General features: G+C 48.4%; 1 protein-coding gene across 3 annotated transcripts in view; it reads right to left on the bottom strand.

Moving 5' to 3' along the window:
- Window positions 1-13,590, bottom strand: part of STON1 (stonin 1) — a 107,388-nt gene extending 93,798 nt beyond the window's left edge. For 2 of the 3 annotated variants that reach the window (XM_073672092.1, XM_073672093.1), the window contains exon 1: window positions 13,241-13,590. The gene's annotated coding sequence lies outside the window, so the exon portion shown is untranslated. The remainder of the gene's footprint in view (window positions 1-13,240) is intronic. The other variant, XM_073672091.1, reaches the window with a different exon arrangement.
- Between the last annotated feature and the right edge of the window lie 1,888 nt (window positions 13,591-15,478).

Below are 15,478 nucleotides of genomic sequence, written 5' to 3'. Positions count from 1 at the left end.
TATCAGTCCACCTACATCTCCTGTCCCACAGGTATCCGTCCACCTACATCTCCCGTCACACAGGTATAAGTACACCTATATCTTCCATCAAACACGTATCCGTCCACCTACATCTCACATCACAAAGGTATCCATGCAATTGGCCTCCTGTCACAAATACAGAGTGGTCCAAAAGTAGGTGGCCAGAAAATAGTAACATTTATTTTGATTTATATATAAAATTATATTCACTAACACAAGCATAACATTGACAATTACATTTTATTCTGAACAATAATACAAAAGCCCTTAAATTTTATCAACGCAGGTGCTCAAACTGTTTTCCATTACAAGCTGCACAGCTTTGAAGTCTGCCTCTTACGTTTCGACAAACTTTTTTGCACAAGTCTCTTTGGGTATTAATTTCTTGATATGCATCTATTATGTAATTTTTCAAATCACTGACACTTTTTCGTTTTTGACTATAAACTTTGTCCTTGAGTACTCCCCAAAAGAAAAAAATCCATTGGGGTCAAGTCTGGTGAACGTGCCGGCCAGTCAAGTGGGCCTCTTCAGCCAATCCATTTATTAGAAAATGTTTCATCAAGATACTCGCGGACTACTCTTGAATAATGTGGAGGGGCCCCATCTTGTTGGAAATAAAGGTCATTTGAATTAGGCTGTTGCTGTAACTGGGGAACAACTTGATTCATTAGAATTTCGAGATACTTATCTCCTGTGACTGTTTCATCAAAAAATATTGGTCCTAAAACACCAAAACTTGAAATACCACCCCAAACATTGACACCAGGCTCATTTAGTTGTTGCTCTAATGTTAAATGCATGTTCTCATTATACCAGTAAATACAATTAGGTCTGTTAATATGGCCTAATAATTTGAAAGGAGCTTCATCACTCCACATAATCACTTTATGTAGCGTCGGCGTCCCTGCCCTCTGCTAGGCAGGGACGCTGTTCCCCTCACCTCTCTGCTCCGTGCCCGGCGTCCTCCTCCCGCTCTGCTGGCAGCGCGCGCTCCTTCCCGGCCACTGTGCTTAGGGCGCGCGCGCGCGCTCTCCCTCCCTCTTAAAGGGGCCGCGCGCGCCGTCCTAAGGAGTCCCCGGCCAATGGCCGGAGGACTTCACCATATATAAGGCACCTCCTCCAAAATGGAGGTGCCCGAGCAATGTTGTTGCACTGTTCACTACTCTGCTTCAGCCCTCAGGTCCCGTTGCCAGTTACCTGCCAGATACCTGCCAGATTCCTGCCAGCTTGCTGTCTTATTCCTGCCTGATATTCTGCTACCTGCCTGCTAGCCTGAGGTCCGACGGTCTGCCTTACTACTCCTGTCAGTCTGTCTAAGGACCAGCTTGCCCGCTCACCTGGGAGCGCACATCAACTACCTGCCTGCTTGCCTGAGGTCCGACGGTCTGCCTTCCAACTCCTGTCAGTCTGTCTATGGACCAGCTTGCCCGCTCACCTGGGAGCGCACATCTGCTACCTGCCTGCTAGCCTACCTGGAGGCTCTGCCGTCACGTGCTGTAACCACCTGCCTGTCCAGTGACTCCTGCCCGCTCACCTGGGAGCGCTCATCTGCTGCCTGTCTGCTAGCCTACCTGGAGGCTCTGCCGTCACGTGCTGTGACCACCCGCCTGTCCAGAGACTTCTGCCCGCTCACCTGGGAGCGCTCATCTGCCGCCTGTCTGTTGGTCTTCCTGGAGGCTCCGCCGTCACATGCTGTGACCACCCGTTTATCCAGAGACTCTCGCCTGCTCACCTGGGAGCTCACGTCTACCATCAGCCGCCACAGGTCGTACCAACCCTTTACCCAGAGACTGCCCCGGTCACTTGCCGTGACCATCTGCCCGTTCACCCAGAGACTGCCCCGGTCACTTGCCGTGACCATCTGCCCGTTCACCCAGAGACTGCCCCGGTCACTTGCCGAGACCATCTGCCCGTTCATCCAGAGACTGCCCCGGTCACTTGCCGTGACCTCCTGCCCGTTCTTCTAGAGACTGTCCCGGTCACCTGCTGTGACTGCCTGCCTGGTCGCCACCCGCTCCCTTACAAGGACCGCCCCCTTGTATAGTAGCTCAGTGGTTCCGCCTCACAGACCCGTTACAGTTTGCTCGGGCCATGGAACCCGGTGGCACCCAAGCTCCCTCGCTCTCGGACCTGTGTCATGAACTGTCCCGTCAGAGGTCCCAACAGGAGTCCATCCTGGACACTCTGACTGCTCCGCCAGCAACCTCCGCCAGTGCCATGACTCGCAATCCGGCAGCTCCGCTGTCCACTAATACCATGGTATCCTACCCCGGACCCCGGCTTTCTGCACCTCCTCGCTTCGGAGGCGACTCCGCCCAGGCTCGGGGCTTCATAAATCAGTGCACCCTGCACTTTGAACTCCTGTCCCACCAGTTTAACTCCGACCGGGCCAAAATTGCCTTCATCATGTCCCATCTCACCGGGGAGGCCCTGGCCTGGCTAAATCCTCTATGGGAGAGAGGAGACCCCCTGGTGTCCGACTTGCCTGCCTTTCTCATGGCTTTCCGGAAAGTCTTCGACGAACCCGGACGGAAGACCTCATCCGCATCATCACTGCTACGCCTCCGTCAGGGAAGTCTCACCGTGGGCCAATATGCCATACGGTTCCGTACCCTTGCCTCGGAGCTGGCCTGGGATAACGACGCTCTGGTATCCGTCTTCTGGGAGGGTCTGTCCGGCCGTATTAAAGATGAACTTGCCGGTCGGGACATTCCTACCACTCTCGAGGACCTAATAACTCTTGCCACCCGGATTGACCTACGGTTCCAGGAGCGTGCCAAAGAGGTCACCCGTGAGAGGAGGTTTCCACGTCTAGCTCCTACTTTTCAGAAATCCGTCTCTCCCCAGGTACACTCTCCTGAGCCTATGCAGGTCGACCAGACCAAGATGGTCAAAACCCGTCAGGACTTAAGCCGTGCCGAGGGGAGCTGCTTCTACTGTGGCAGTAAGGAGCACCGGATCCGTGCCTGCCCGGAGAGGTCGGGAAACGCCTGTGTCTAGGTTCGCTCAGAGAGGTCGACCTAGACAAGAATAAATCCTCTCCATCTCTGCTGCTGTCAGTCTCAATCTTCTGCGGGGAGAACCGTTATTTCGAACTAGCCCAACTTGACTCTGGAGCAGCCGGGAATCTTATTTCACAGTCCCTGGTAGAGAAATACCGCATCCCCACCAAACCTCTGGCTGTACCCTTGTCTGTTGCTGCCGTGGATGGGGGTCTCTTACCACGCCCCATCCAACTCATCACCGAATCCATTACTCTGCAGGTGGGAATGCTGCATTCTGAGAGTATCTCCTTTCATGTTCTGCCTGGACTCTCTCACGCCCTCTTGCTAGGTCTACCTTGGCTCCAGAGACATGCACCCGTGCTTGACTGGCAGACCGGAGAAGTCCTTCGCTGGGGACAGGACTGCCATAAGACCTGTCTGGTTCCCGTCCATCCCGTCCGTCCTTCTCCTACCCCAGCTAATCTACCTGGACTTCCGATTCCTTATTGGTCTTATGCTGATGTCTTTAATAAAAAGGAGGCAGAGACACTACCCCCTCATAGACCATACGACTGCCCTATCGACCTGTTACCTGGTACTACTCCTCCCCGTGGGCGTATTTATCCATTATCCGCTGCTGAGACCCGGTCGATGTCCGAATATATTGAGGAGAATCTGGCCAGGGGATTCATCCGGAAATCTACCTCCCCGGCGGGAGCAGGCTTCTTTTTCGTCAAAAAGAAGGACGGCTCTCTCCGTCCCTGTATAGACTATAGAGGCCTTAACCAGATCACGGTGAAGAATAAGTACCCCCTTCCGCTCATTCCGGAGTTATTTGATCGTCTGAGGGGGGCTAGAATCTTCACCAAACTGGACCTCCGTGGGGCGTACAACCTGGTTCGTATCCGTCAGGGGGATGAATGGAAGACGGCATTCAACACCCGGGACGGCCACTATGAATATCTGGTAATGCCCTTTGGTCTCTGTAACGCTCCTGCCGTCTTTCAAGAGTTGGTCAATGACATCTTCCGGGACCTTCTCTACTCCTGCGTAGTGGTGTACCTGGACGACATCTTGGTCTTCTCTCCGGATCTCCAGACTCACCGGAGGGACGTTCGTCAGGTCCTGCTCAGGCTCAGGCAGAATCACCTCTTCGCTAAATACGAGAAGTGCCTCTTTGAGCAGACCTCGCTTCCGTTTTTGGGCTACATTATTTCTCAGACCGGCCTACGAATGGATCCAGAGAAACTGTCTGCCATCGAGAAATGGCCTCGACCGGAGGGGTTGAAGGCCATTCAGCAGTTCCTGGGCTTCGCCAACTACTACCGCCTCTTCATACCACACTTCTCTTCCCGGACTGCCCCAATTTCCGCGCTCACCCGTAAGGGTACTAATCCCAAAGAGTGGCCGCCCGAAGCAGAGGAGGCCTTTCTTTCCTTAAAACAGGCCTTCTCTTCCGCCCCGGTGCTGCATCGCCCGGACGGCAACAAGCAGTTCTTCCTGGAAGTTGACGCCTCCTCCTCTGGAGCCGGAGCGGTACTTACTCAAAAATCATCTTCCGGGAGGATGGTAACTTGCGGCTTCTTCTCTAAACTCTTCTCCTCCTCAGAGCGCAATTATTCCATAGGAGACCGAGAGTTATTGGCCATCAAACTGGCATTGGAGGAGTGGCGTTACCTGCTCGAGGGGGCTCTTCACCCGGTAATAATTTACACTGACCACAAGAACTTGGCTTACCTCCAGCATGCCCAGAGACTTAACCCGCGCCAAGCCCGGTGGTCCTTGTTTTTTGCTCGTTTTGATTTTGTTCTTCATTTTCGCCCGGCTGACAAAAACGTCAAGGCGGACGCCTTGTCTCGATCCTTTCTGGTGTCTGATCTCGAGGAAGATCCGAAACACATCATCGATCCCGCCAGAGTAATGCAGGTGGCTCCCGTGAGTCTAAATCGTCTCCCTCCCGGAAAGACGTTCGTATCAGTACCTGATCGGGAGAAGATCCTTCACTGGGGTCACTCGTCTAAACTGGCTGGCCACGCCGGTCAGAAAAAGACCCTCCAGCTTATTACCCGGCACTACTGGTGGCCTACCCTGCACAAGGACGTAATAGACTTTGTTTCTGCCTGTGTGTCCTGCGCCCGCAACAAGGTTCCGAGACATCTGCCAGCCGGTCGCCTCCTTCCGCTTTCTGTACCTGCTGCCCCCTGGCAGCATATAGCAATGGACTTTATAACTGACCTCCCAGTCTCTGCCGGTTGTACGGTCATTTGGGTGGTCGCTGACCGCTTCTCCAAGATGGCTCATTTCGTTCCCCTGCCAGGCCTCCCGTCTGCACCCGAGCTAGCTAAAGACTTTATTCGTCACATCTTTCGTCTTCATGGCCTGCCCCTCCACATCGTGTCGGATCGTGGGGTACAGTTCACCTCACGCTTCTGGAGAGCCACTTGTAAACTGCTAGACGTCACCCTGGACTTCTCTTCCGCTTACCACCCACAGTCCAATGGTCAAGTGGAGCGGATCAATCAGAACCTGACCAGTTACCTCCGGCACTTCGTTAATGCCCATCATTCAGACTGGGTGGATCTCCTACCATGGGCCGAGTTCTCTTATAACAATCACGAGAGCGAATCCTCCTCCAAATCCCCGTTTTTTGTAGTCTTCGGTCAGCATCCTCGGATTCCTTTTCCTGTCTCCACCTCTGTGGACAACCCGGCTGCGGAATCTCTCGTTAGCAAATTTTCCTCCATTTGGGAGAGTACCCGATCCGCACTCCTTCAGTCGTCCGAACGGATGAAAAGACACGCTGACAAAAAACGCCTGGATCCTCCACAATTTCGTCCTGGAGATAAAGTCTGGCTCTCATCTAAATATGTCCGACTCAAGATACCTTCTTACAAGTTAGGGCCTCGGTTCATCGGTCCTCTGGAGGTCATCAGTCAGATCAACCCGGTGGCCTATAAATTGAAACTTCCGGCCAACTTACGGATCCCTAACTCCTTCCATGTATCTCTCCTCAAACCTGTGGTAATTAACTCTTTTTCCAAGTCTACAGGTACGCCTCCTGCTCCGGTTTCTGCTGAGGACGAGTTTGAGGTAGAGAACATTCTTGCCACCAAAAGGGTAAGAGGAAAGACCTTTTTTCTAGTAGATTGGAAGGGGTTTGGTCCTGAGGAGAGAACGTGGGAGCCCCGGGAGAACATCCATGCCCCGCTCATCCTTGCTAAATTTCTGTCTGGCCTAAAAAAGGGGTGGCCTAAAGGGGGGGGTACTGTAGCGTCGGCGTCCCTGCCCTCTGCTAGGCAGGGACGCTGTTCCCCTCACCTCTCTGCTCCGTGCCCGGCGTCCTCCTCCCGCTCTGCTGGCAGCGCGCGCTCCTTCCCGGCCACTGTGCTTAGGGCGCGCGCGCGCGCTCTCCCTCCCTCTTAAAGGGGCCGCGCGCGCCGTCCTAAGGAGTCCCCGGCCAATGGCCGGAGGACTTCACCATATATAAGGCACCTCCTCCAAAATGGAGGTGCCCGAGCAATGTTGTTGCACTGTTCACTACTCTGCTTCAGCCCTCAGGTCCCATTGCCAGTTACCTGCCAGATTCCTGCCAGCTTGCTGTCTTATTCCTGCCTGATATTCTGCTACCTGCCTGCTAGCCTGAGGTCCGACGGTCTGCCTTACTACTCCTGTCAGTCTCTCTAAGGACCAGCTTGCCCGCTCACCTGGGAGCGCACATCAACTACCTGCCTGCTTGCCTGAGGTCCGACGGTCTGCCTTCCAACTCTTGTCAGTCTGTCTATGGACCAGCTTGCCCGTTCACCTGGGAGCGCACATCTGCTACCTGCCTGCTAGCCTACCTGGAGGCTCCGCCGTCACGTGCTGTGACCACCTGCCTGTCCAGTGACTCCTGCCCGCTCACCTGGGAGCGCTCATCTGCTGCCTGTCTGCTAGCCTACCTGGAGGCTCTGCCGTCACGTGCTGTGACCACCCGCCTGTCCAGAGACTTCTGCCCGCTCACCTGGGAGCGCTCATCTGCCGCCTGTCTGTTGGTCTTCCTGGAGGCTCCGCCGTCACATGCTGTGACCACCCGTTTATCCAGAGACTCTCGCCTGCTCACCTGGGAGCTCACGTCTACCATCAGCCGCCACAGGTCGTACCAACCCTTTACCCAGAGACTGCCCCGGTCACTTGCCGTGACCATCTGCCCGTTCACCCAGAGACTGCCCCGGTCACTTGCCGTGACCATCTGCCCGTTCACCCAGAGACTGCCCCGGTCACTTGCCGAGACCATCTGCCCGTTCATCCAGAGACTGCCCCGGTCACTTGCCGTGACCTCCTGCCCGTTCTTCTAGAGACTGTCCCGGTCACCTGCTGTGACTGCCTGCCTGGTCGCCTCCCGCTCCCTTACAAGGACCGCCCCCTTGTATAGTAGCTCAGAGGTTCCGCCTCCCAGACCTGTTACACTTTACACCATGTTTGATAAATCTCCCCCTTCATAACCTTATTACACTTTCTGTCCACCTACTTTTGGACCACCCTGTATCCGCCTGTATTTTGTGTGATGCGAACCTATTTGGCCTTTTACTCGTGATTTTACGTCTCGTTTGTATCCCTCTGCTGTGGCACCTGAAGGACTTTTCAGGACATCACATGAAATCTGCAAATTAAATGGATCAATAGCACTGATCTATACACACTTCTGCTCACCAGAGATGCACAAGTGTGATTTCCTAATATATTTATTTGATGGGGTCCCATTAGTCAATCTCTGATCCACATACATTTATCTACAATGCAGTGAAATACTAATTTACCTAAAAGAGAATCTGTCAGTAAGATCTACTGTGGCACCCCAGGGGTCTGGTTGCCACAGTGTCATTGCCTCCCTCACAAGAGGTGAAGACATGCCTGGAAGCAAGCAGGGGTCCCCTAATCAGGTTTTACTAAGCATGTAACGCTTTCCTGGCTCCAGATCAGCAAGGGGAGTTCCTCCCCTTAGCAACTGGGATCTGGGGGCAGGGTTAGTTAGTCTTAGTGTGAGGAGTTGAAGTCAGGACCTCGAGGAGAGAGGAGCTGGGGGGTGGAGCTGCGCGGCAGTTCACCCCAGAAAAACCAGCACAGAAGAACAGGACACGGGAGTCCGAGGCTGTGGGGCACAGAAGGCCCAGCAGTAGAAACTGGAGGGCAGGAGACTGCAGGTCTCCTGGCCCCATCAGACGCCCGGAGGCTCAGCAGCACCGCAGGGGCCAGCACCACCACGTGGGAGCGACGCACCAGCAAGGCACAAGCTGCCTTGCATACGGGTAAGCACAGAAACGTTGCACTCAGGGACAAGGGCCACCGCACAGCTACAAGCAGCAGGGCCCAAGAGTTTAGTGGAAAGGGAAGGCCTCCAACTTCGCCTGGCAAGGAGGGTTCTTTACTTGCTTCCAGTCTGCCCGGACTTCCACTTCTAGCCAGTACTCTAGTCCCGGCTTGTCTAATCACCACAAGTAAAGATAAGAGGAAACCGCCATTAAGTTGTGGACTGATTATTGCTGCGCCATCAACCCCTGCACTACAACGCCCAGCATAACCCATAACATCTACACTGCCCTGGAGCTAAGCTCTACCTGTGGAGAGCCACACCATCGCTACTGCAGTAACATCAGCTCCAGAGGACCTGCTCCGCAGCGGTGGCTCCCTTAGCCGCATTCCACAGGTGGCGTCACTAACTTTATACAATCACTATAAATCCCCTATCAATAACCCCTTTTTATTGACCGCCCTGGGTCACGGACCGGGTCACCGTCACTGTAACATCCCCCAGCATCTACCGGCCCGGCATCGGGTACCCCACGGCCCAGGGGGTGTTTCACTACCCTCCTAAGTCGTCTATATGGACATGCAGGTCACTGAAAGTTGAATAAAATGATACCTTGATATCTGTGAGCCAATGTCTTATTCTAGAGAAATCCACGTTTTTCTTAATATGTAAATGAGCTGTCAAGATCTATGGGCCGGAGATAGATCTCACTGAGAATCTGCCTCCACAGCTTATTTTAAATGATAGGGGGCATTACCAGTGTGAGACATGTAATGGCTGACCGTCTGCTCTTCTAATCTTACTTTCATTAAAATCAAGCTCTGGAGGCAGATTCTCAGGGAGATCTATGTCCGGCCCATAGATCGTAACAGGTCATTTACATATTAAGAAAAACGTGGATTTCTCTGGAATAAGATATCAGATCGCAGATATCAAGGTAGTATTTTAGCAAACTTTCTATGACCTGTATGCCCGTATAGACGGCTTAGGAGAGTTGATCCTACTGACATCAAAGGTTGTAAACTTTGTACTATATATGTGTCCTTCACCAAATCACAATCCTCTAGCTTTCCCGCACTCTCCTGCTGCCATATCTCAGATTACTGAGCAGAATTTCCATTTAGAACTCTGAAAAGCTGAGAAATAATCCTAAGAGGGTGGTATAACTGTGGCCACACTGGTGGTCAGCTACCATCCAATTACTGATAAGTGAGGAGTTAAATTGGGTCATTATTGTCGGATTTCATGATCTTTCCTTCCAGGAAGAGTTTGCTTATTTGCTTGCACTTCTGGCATACTTGTCCAGACAGCTTCTCAGTAGGGATACAATACTCACATAGAAAGCAACCAACCCAGCATGATACAGATAAGCCATGTGAAGCAGTGTGCACAGGGTGTAAGTAAATAATCAGAAATGTAGCAATCCACAAGATCAGTTCTGTTGTCTGCACAGAATTTTGATTTGCATGACAAAAAATTTACATAAAAAAAAGAGTTTAATTTGACACTATTCAAGTATTTTATGTAAAATTAAATTCTTTTTTTGACCACGAAATGGAAACAGCTCCCTATGTGTGAGCAGCATCAGTTTTCACTTTCTAAGTGTTAACCTTTTGTGTTCACAACTGCTGGGAGGCTCCTCCGCAAATTCCATCATAAATGGCGTAAAAAAAAAGCCAGTAAACTGAAAGACACCATGACAAACCCCTTTTTATAAAATGTCCTTAGCTTGCTTGTATTCCGTCGTTCTGTTCATATGATGGTAGAGAAAAATAAAAAGCCCAACACAGATGTGGATGTAGCACATCTTAAAGGGGTGGCTGTGACGATGAGTCACTACTCATGGACAGGCCGGGGTCAAGTAACAGTCTGGGGACCAAAGACAGGAGGGTACATCAAGAAAAGGGGATAAGAGAAAAGCATAGTCGGAGGCCAAGTTCGGGGTCAGGTACCTGAGGTCAGAAAGCGTCAGGAGCAAAAGGGATAACACACACGAATAGTCACGACAAATCCAAGGTCCGGCAATAAGATTGGGAAATCAGATACAGAGCAAAGCTACAGCTGACAATGTTCTGCTCTTAGCTAGCCAGCTAAATATAAAATTATCAAGAACGGTAGACACCTGAAGGAACGCCCGCAGGCTAGGCCAGATTGAGCAGTAGGTCTGTCAATCAAAATGCTGCCAGCCCAGCAATACCCCAGCCTCAGATTGGACAACTGGGCTGTCAGTCACAATACCGACAGTCCAGCACACTCCAGATCCTTTAGGTTGGCTGAGCCGTCACTCACAGCGTCCCAAGGCCACAGTGAGAGATGAAACAGTAGCCTAATGAAGACAACCACAGTATGGTTTTTTTTTTTTTTTTTAGGGCCCATGGACATTATAGAAGTGCAGTCCAAGTCAGACAAGGAGCATAGTCTAATGTGGCAACTGTTTTAGTAATATAAATAAGAACAAAACAGGACCTTATGATTTCAGCTTTTTCTGACTCTATACAACCTGCAAAAAGAAAATTAGAGCAGATTACACCTTTAGTCTGTTTTCCAAGGAAAATGAGAATTGTGTTCAAGGCGCTGCTTGGAAGACAAGATAAGTCCCAAAGACAACATATTTTGGGACCATCAAGGGGTCATCTAGTGTGCTGCAGCCCAAAGAAAGCAAATATCAATCTGACTACATTGAAAAATAAAGTATAGCGAGCTCACACCATCACCATTCTTAAAGGGAACTTTTTATATGATTCATGCGGTCCTAACCATGGGCAGCGTGAATCAGACTGGCTCCCTCATTACAAACATGTATATCTTACTCTGAAATATTGTGACAGACATCGGAGAGTCCGTCAATCAAGCAGAGCGGGATTGCGGAGAGTCCGGCAGAGGCATTCCTCCATGACTAATTTTCCTAGCCACCTCGTCCCTGGCCCCCTTTTCACTTATGTACACTGCAAAGTTTCGGATTAAATCATAGATGTTGGTAGTGAGGGAGTCTGTCTCTGATTCATGCTGCTTATGGCTGGGGTAACGTGAATTATGTGATGGGTTCCCATTAAGGTTCCTATCTAAATCCACATGCATCATCTCTACCTAAAATGCATCACTCACACTGTCATATACAAAAGATTATTAGTTTGTAGAACAATCTTCAACTGAAAAAAATGACACAAATTGAGGCAGCCCTGCACTCGATCCAGAAAAAGCAACTAAATAAACTTCACTTGCTTTTTTGGATCTGTTGGAGGGCTGTCTCAATTTTTGCCATTTTTTTTATCAATAATCTAATAAATATACATCAAATTGTTTATAAAATTCATCCCATTAGGGCAGATTTACCATTTTGTTTTTTTTTTTTGGTCATTTTTGTATCATTATTTGTTAGTTTGTTTTGAGATATATTATTTTTTACCCCAAAAAAGAATGAATGTGTGCGACACACTTGACAATTTGAACGTTTACATGGCTAACAAATGCTGACATTTTAATATAATGCAAAGTCTGCACAAATAATTACACCTCTGATCTTATTTATTATTGCAAAAAATGTCTAATTCTAAGGCCGGGTTCAGACGGTCGCACAAAATCTCGGACGTGATCGGTGCTGTGTGCAGCTCTGTGTGCTCGTCCTGCAATTTACATGTACTAATCTGGTCTATAAATCAGACCAGTAACGTGTGCTGCGATTTTTACCATGCAAACCATTAATCCGTGTGGAAGATCGGCCATGTGCACTGGCATATTTGTTGCGTGAGCGGTCCGTGCCGTCCATATAATACACTCGTCTGAACGAGGTTTAGGGGGTTTATTAACACACTGTAGCCAAACAAGTGTAAAACATTCTGTTACAAGGAAATGTTTAGCCGGACCTGGTAAACTGTTGAGTTCATCTGTGACTCTGCAACATTTATTTACCATCGCAAAACTAAATAACTCAACAATTTGGGATCGCACCGCTATTGTTTGGCCCTGACCTACAGGTTCATTCTTGCTGTGTGTTTTTTTTTATGGCATACTTGCTTAAAGAGTTAAATATTAATGGGCAGATTTATTAAAGGTATTTGTGCCATAGGAGTGGCAAAAAAATTGTAAAAAAAAAATTGCTTCACCACTTTCTGGGAAGGGCTTCTGAATCATGGAGAACACATCTGATTTATCAAAGATTTTCAAGACTGATGCTCTTAGCTTGAGCTTTCTGGAGATAAGTGGCGTAAAATGACCAAATTGAAACATAACATTTTTGCATCACTTTACTTTTTTTTTCAAAGTTGGCAATTTTATTCCACTGCTCTCACTATATTTCGAGGCAAGAGATAAAGTAAGATAGGGCACATCTGTAAGTAAAAATATATATATATATCTCAAATGAAATGATCAATCACTGCTAGGAAAAAAAAATCACTGTACAGAATCATAAAAATTAATAATTAATGCAATCTTCCTGAGTTCTGTACAACACATTATTATTCCTCTATGGCTATTTATATAGATGCAGCAGAGCTGAACTTGTTTTTTAACTCCTCGGGCTGAACTGTGCATCCCTTGGGGCAGGATATTTATTGCAGTCCTATGTACACTGTGATCACACAATGAAGTTTCTGCTCTGCTACATTTGTCCATCAGTTGTGTAATTTATCTTTGTATTTGTTATAGCATTATGATAACTGTGCTGAGTTAGGACAATGCAGTAAGTTTACCTGCAGTCCTATGTAAAGCACAGAATGCCATATTACAACTTTTGCCCAGCATGGATCTGCAGGCGGATTACAGGTAATGTAGCAGTGCTGAGCTTGTCACTTGTGGCTGCACTGATTCTGGGTACTGAGTTGTTAGTTCACCTGCAGTCCTATGTAATGTCACAATCACACAATGTTGCTACATGTGTAGGTGAGGCATATACTAGAGTGCATCCTGGACCTGTTACATGGAGTGGAGGGAACATTGCACTCACTTGTTCTGAGGGTCTGGATGAGCCGGAAGCAGGCCGGGCTGTGTGATCCGGGGGGATGCCTTACTTCATTAGTAGCTGTCGGGGGTCCTGCTCTGAGCCCTCTGGGATGGGGTGATGCGGCGGCTGCCTGAGCTGTGGAGGGGGAGGCTGCATCTGACAGAGGAAGTTCTGCTCTGCAACAACAAGAGGGAGGAAAAAAAAAAAAAAACTTTTCAGCCTGGAGAAGTTGTGTGCAGGAAGCGGAGACTTTCCAGGAGCCGTGTGATGTCAGCCCTGTGTGTCTGCACCAGGCCCAGGATCAGGTTCCCTCTCTAAGCTGTGTGCTCCGGAAAGGAAAGAGTTAAAGGGAGACTCTCTAATGAGACCTCCTCCCTGAGTGCAGCACTCACTGTCTGGTGGATTGTTAACACTGACAATTCCAAACTGTACAATCAGTCTGAGCTGTGGCACAACAGGGTCTGCAGTGCCCCGACCCCTCACCAGAGTCACCAGCTGAGGGATACAGAGAAAGGGCTACACTGTGGAAGACCACTAACATGATGGATAGATACAGTAGTGTTCAAAATAATAGCAGTCCAATATGACTAACCAGATTAATCACGGTTTTTGGTATAAATTATATTACCACATGTCAAACACTTTACCAGTTGGTGCAGTAGATTCTAAGAAAACCACCAGACTCCGCATTCATGATCTGCATGTTTTTGAGTCTGTGTAGTTGAATAATTAATTGTATGGGGGTGTTCAAAATAATAGCAGTGTGGAGTTCAATTGGTGAGGTCAATTATTCTGTGAATAACAGGTGTGAATCAGGTGACCCTTATTTAAGGGTGAAGCCAGCACATGTTGTACATGCATTTCTCCTTGAAAGCCTGAGAAATATGGGTCGTTCGAGACATTGTTCAGAAGAACAGCGCACTTTGATTAAAAAGGTGATTGAATAGGGTAAAACTTATAAAGAAGTGCGGACAATGATAGGCTGTTCAGCTAAAATGATTTTCAATGCTTTAAAATGGAAAGGAAAACCAGAGCGACGTGGAAGAAAACGGAAGATTACGATTCGAATGGATCAAAGAATAGCCAGAATGGCAAAGGCTCAGCCAATGATCAGCTCCAGGATGATCAAAGACAGTTTCAAGTTACCTGGGAGTACTGTGACAGTTAGAAGACACCGCTGTGAAGCTAATCTCTTAGCAAGAAGTTCTCGCAAAGTCCCACTGTTAAAAAAAAACAAAAAAAACACATGTACTGAAGCGGATACAATTTGATAAAGAACACATCAACTGGCCTAAAGAGAAATGGAGCCTCAGAGAGTTCATCAGATGATCCCCAAACTCTGCATTCAAGCCACAGTACACTCTAAAAGACAGTAAAGCATGGTGGTGAAAGGATCATGATAAAGACACGTTTCCTTTACTATGGTGCCGGACTTATTTACTGCATAGCAGGGATCATGAACCAATTTGCATATAGTAAACTACTTGCCGAGGTCATGTTGCCTTATTCTGAAGAGGATATGCCCTTGAAATGGGTGTTTCAGCAAGAGAACGACCCTAAACACACCAGTAAACGAGCAAAATCTTGGTTCCAGTCCAACAAAATTTAGGTTATGGAGTGGCCAGCCCAATCCCCGGACCTTAATCTGATAGAATACTTGTGGAGTGACATAAAAAATGCCGTTTCTGAGGCAAAGCCAACAAATGCCAAAAAATTGTAGGATGTAGTCAAAGCATCCTGGGCTGTAATAACAGCTGACAGGTGCCAGAAGTTGGTTGACTCTATGCAACATAGATGTGAAGCAGTTCTAATAAACTGTGGGTAACAACTAAATATTAGGTTAGTGATTCACAGGAATGCTAAATCCCCCCAAAAAAAGAGTACATATTGTGAGTTTGTAAAGACACATGTGGACACTGCTATTTTTTAGAACAGCCCAATGTTCATTTTTTGTTATTTTCTGTAAAGTAGTTAAAATTATATACATTTCTCTTCATGTTTTGAATTAGAAAACAGTGTGCAATGTTCCCAATGCATGGAAATAAAAACTAGTATAAAGATTTTGTGCTTAACTCATGTTTTTGAACCCACTGCTATTAATTTGAACACTAATGTAGATAGACACGAGAGATGCTTAGCTACATACGCATATAGATTACAGATAAATAGACAGCCATATAGATAGCTAGATTATAGATAGGTACATAGATATATGGACAGATAGATCCAGAGGCATAGCTA

This window comes from Phyllobates terribilis, unplaced genomic scaffold (assembly GCF_046119375.1).
Source record: "Phyllobates terribilis strain yellow unplaced genomic scaffold, ASM4611937v1 Scaffold_3__8_contigs__length_932513732, whole genome shotgun sequence".
Taxonomy (NCBI): Eukaryota; Metazoa; Chordata; class Amphibia; order Anura; family Dendrobatidae; genus Phyllobates; species Phyllobates terribilis.
This window is presented reverse-complemented; position numbering and strand designations above follow the sequence as displayed.